Source organism: Silene latifolia, chromosome 10, assembly GCF_048544455.1.
Source record: "Silene latifolia isolate original U9 population chromosome 10, ASM4854445v1, whole genome shotgun sequence".
Lineage (NCBI taxonomy): Eukaryota > Viridiplantae > Streptophyta > Magnoliopsida > Caryophyllales > Caryophyllaceae > Silene > Silene latifolia.
Window position 1 is genome coordinate 83,015,021 of NC_133535.1, and position 4,402 is coordinate 83,019,422.

The 4,402-nt window shown below is 41.7% G+C and overlaps 1 non-coding gene across 1 annotated transcript; it reads left to right on the plus strand.

Annotated features, from left to right (window-relative positions):
• The first annotated feature begins 3,523 nt into the window (after positions 1 to 3,523).
• Positions 3,524 to 3,630, plus strand: LOC141610008 (small nucleolar RNA R71). The gene has a single exon (XR_012527904.1). It is a non-coding gene; the product is annotated as a small nucleolar RNA R71 (small nucleolar RNA).
• The last annotated feature ends 772 nt before the right edge of the window (positions 3,631 to 4,402 follow it).

The following is a 4,402-nucleotide window of genomic DNA, read 5'->3' on the forward strand; positions in this document are numbered from 1 at the left end:
ATGGCATTGAAAAAGATTCTTGTTTGTTCAAGAATACCCAACTTCTCTAAAGCATCTTGGCATATGAATTTGGTGGATTGAATTTGTCTCATAGCAAACTTGACAAATGTATTTCTATGGGAGTCGGAAATGAATGTTACCTCCGGATAATGCAAGAGTTGATTAATTACCGGAGTAGAGGGCGATGCTTCCATAGGAATTTGTTGAGGTGGTTGCACTTCCAAGCTTGGTGTTGATACCACCATTGCCAAAGCTTTCTTCATTTGTAGAGCTTTTTGCCTTTGAGAGAGAGTTGTAGTCTTTGGTGCCTTTGTTGCCTTTGCCTTTGCTTTTGTTGCTCCCTTTGTTCTTGCCATTTGATGAGCTAACCAAGAGAAAGATCAAAAATCTTCAATTTGTAGAATGCCCAAATCGATTTTGAAAGTGAAAGGCTTTGCCTTTATGAGAACAAAAATCAATTCAAAGGTGAAGATTTTGTTCTTGGTTTTGATTATTAATGAAGATGGAGTGATTGATTTGTTATTTGAAAGATGGTTTGATTTGATTTTGGTGAGTTTTGTTGAGGGTTTTTGTTTTTGAGATGGAGAGGATGAGGGTTTTGATGTTATGGGTAGTGTTTATGAGTGAATGAATGAATGAATGAATGAAGGTGGGGTGGGTATTTAAAGAACTCGACAATATTAGGACGCAGGGGACAATCCGTGCGGATTAGGCGCAATCCGCTCGGATTCTTCAGCTTCAAATTTTCAAAAATCCCGCCTAGAGACGGGAGGATTCCGGGAATCCGTTCGGATTCTCGCCGAGACGAGACGGGCGGATTTCGCTTGAGACGGACGGATTCTTGTCCGAGATTTTTCTTTGTTTTTCTTCACCGCAAGACGGGCGGATTGTCCACAAGACGGACGGATTACGTGAGAGACGGGCGTCTTTCCGGAATCCGCTCGGATTCTTCAACGATCAAGAATTTTGCGTTTTCAGCTCGGCCCAAGACGGGGCGTCTTCTCGGCAGACACTCGGATCCTCTGTAGACGGGCGGATTCTCAGGAATCCGCTCGGATTGGTCCTTGTGTACACGGATTCAGGTCCATCCGTGCACCAACGCATTCCCTTATCATTCTTTCTTTCTTTCTTTCAAATCTTGTGTTTTTCATTGCGGGGGCACTACTAAGGCATGAATAGCCTAGGCAATTGCCATCCCCACACTAAGGTAAAGCACTACACATCAATTAAATCATTAGTCCCTCCCTCACTTCTCTCTTTTCATGACAATTATTTTGATCAAAGTAAAAATAAATCCAAAAATGACAAAAATGCAATGCAAAAATTAAATGTAAGTTAGGGAGTTAGAAATATTTACAAGTGGTGGTTTAGGGAGGACTCCACCAAACTCTCATTCTTGATGAGATGTCAAGGAGGCATGTTCAAGGTGTTGTTGATGTTGCTTAACACCTTGAAGAAGTAATCAAAAGCTTGTTCATTGTTATGGTAGAGGTCCTCAATAGACCGTGGTTCTTGTTGTTGATCATGATCGATGGCATGCCCAATGTAGGGATTAAAGATCCCTTCAAATTCGTCGTCCCAAAGACCACAAACTTCATTGAGTTGATCATTGAAAATCTCTTGCTTGGATGGAGACAACTCTCCCAATTTCTTCTCTTGGCCAATGAGGCCATCATCTTCTTCCTTGGTTGATTTTGATGAGCTTTGCAAGCTCTCCTTGTCACAATTCACTTGCTCTTTGAATGGAGCATCTTCAACTTTCTTCCTCCATTGGAGTTCCGATTTCTTATTCTCATCTTTCCGGCTATAATGATCAATCATGAAACATGGCTCATGCAAACGAGGAGCTCTCATGGTCTTGTCAAGATTAAAAGTTATGCTTTCATCTCCCACTTCTAGAGTGAGCTCTCCATGCTTCACATCAATCACCGCACCAGCGGTGTGTAGGAAAGGTCTTCCTAAGATGATTGGAATGTTGGAATCTTCCTCCATATCAACAATGACAAAGTCCACCGGGATGAAAAACTTCCCAATTCGCACGGGGACATCTTCCCATATCCCTAGCGGTGTCTTCGTCGATCTATCGGCCATTTGAAGAGTGATATTGGTACATTTAAGCTCTCCCATCCCCAACCTTTTACTTACCGAGTACGGCATGACACTCACACTAGCCCCTAGATCACATAAGGCTTTGTTGATCGTTGTGTCGCCAATGGTACACGGTATTGAGAAGCTTCCCGGATCCTTTAACTTTGGAGGTGAACTCCCTTGAAGTATGGCACTACTCACCTTAGTGAAGGCGATAGTCTCAAGTTTCCGGATCGACTTCTTCTTTGTGAGGATATCTTTCATGTACTTTGCATAGGCCGGAACGTGATTGATTAATTCCGTGAAAGGAATTGAGACTTCTAAGTTCTTCACAATTTCCATGAACTTTCCAAGTTGATCATCAAATTTAGGCTTGGCTTGACGACTTGGAAAAGGAAGTCTAATCACAATGGGCTCCTTTTCTTTGGCTTTGTCTTCATTTTTCTTTGAACTTTCTTCTTTTGATGATTCCCCTTCTTTGGGACCTTGTACCACAACTTCATTCTCACTAGCTCTCACAACTTCATCCTCAACTTGCTCCTTCGGTGCTTCATACCTTGTACCACTTCTCAAGTGAATGGCACTAACCGTTTCATGTCTAGGGGGATTACCTTGAGGTGGTAATTGCCCCTTTTGTCTTTGTGAGCTCGAAGATGCTAGTTGGGTCAATTGTGTTTCCAACATCTTGGTGTGAGCTAGAATGTTTTTGATGGTGGTGTCTTTTGCTTGGCTATCTTTTTGCATTTGGGTGAAAAATTCTTGTTGATTCTTTTGCATTTGAAGGACCGCTTTTTGGACATCAAAACTTTGGTCATTGTGGTGATTGTATGGATTTTGATTTTGGTAACCTTGGTTTTGATTGAAAAAGGGTCTTTGGTTTTGATTTCTCATGGGTGGTGGAGTGTATGTTGTTTGAGGGTTTTGGACATTTTGGCTTTTGTATGAGAGATTTGGATGGAACTTGGTGTTTTCATTGTAAAAATTTGAATAAGGGGTACCGCTTTTGTAAGCTTGGAAAGCATTGACTTGCTCGGTTGTTCCCCTACACTCGCTTGAGTCATGACCTAAGGTTCCACAATTCTCACATATCCCGCTTGGGATTGATGAGGATGCCGTCATGGCATTGACATGATGCTTTGATGATTTTGAGCTTTCCTCAAGTCTAGCCATAGCTTGTTCAAACTTCAAGTTGATTGTGTCAATGTGAGCACTAAGTTGAGCACCCAATTGAGTAACGGTGTCCACTTCATACTTTCCTCTAGTAGCCTTGCGAGGCCTACTATATTGCGAATTATGGACCGCCATTTCCTCAATCTTGTTCCATGTTTGATTGTCATCAACTTCGGTGAACATTCCATTTGATCCCATATTGAGAATGTTCCTTGAATCTTCATATAAACCATTCCAAAATTGTTGCACTAAAAACCATTCGCTAAGTCCATGGTGAGGACATGAGCGACAAATACCTTTGAACCGCTCCCAAGCTTCATACAAAGATTCTTCATCCCTTTGCTTAAAACCCGTAATTTGAGCTCTTAGCATATTAGTCTTTTCCGGTGGGTAGAAATTTTTGTAGAAAGCTAGAGCTAGCTTCTTCCAAGAATCTATTCCAAGGGTGGCCTTATCAAGGCCCTTCAACCATTGTTTTGCGGTGCCGATTAACGAAAAAGGAAATAAGACCCATCTTATTTGGTCTTGAGTCACGCCCGTTTGAGAGATAGCTTCACAATAATCACAAAATGTTTCCATATGAGAATGAGGGTCCTCACTAGGCATTCCCCCGAATTGGCTCCTCTCAACTAGTTGGATGAAGGCGGACTTGGCAATAAAGTTTCCGGTAAGATGTTGTGGGGTAGGAGTACCATTTGGTAGATCCTCCTCGGTGGGTATAGAGTGTGACGAGAATTTAGGCATTGTAGGTGGATTTTGTGTGGTATTGTTTAATGGGTTCTCTTCTCCTTCTATTGCGAAAGGATTGACAAACTCACTAGTGGGTTGAACAACTTCACCAACACCTCCCAAATTCCTCCTAACAAGTCTCCTATTATTCGTCAAGGTTCTTTCGATTTCACGGTCAAAAGGTAACAAATCTCTTTGTAACCTTCTAGACATGCAAAATATCAAACAACTCAAAAACAATTAGAACAAACCTTGAGGAGTTTTACTTCCCAAGGTGAAAAAGACACAACTAAAAACAATAAAAGAAATCTTAAATCAATTAAACACCGTCCCCGACAACGGCGCCATTTTTGATCGGAGCCATTTGGTGTTCACAATTAAGCATATGTGGTCGTTGGTCAATGGTCGATACAAA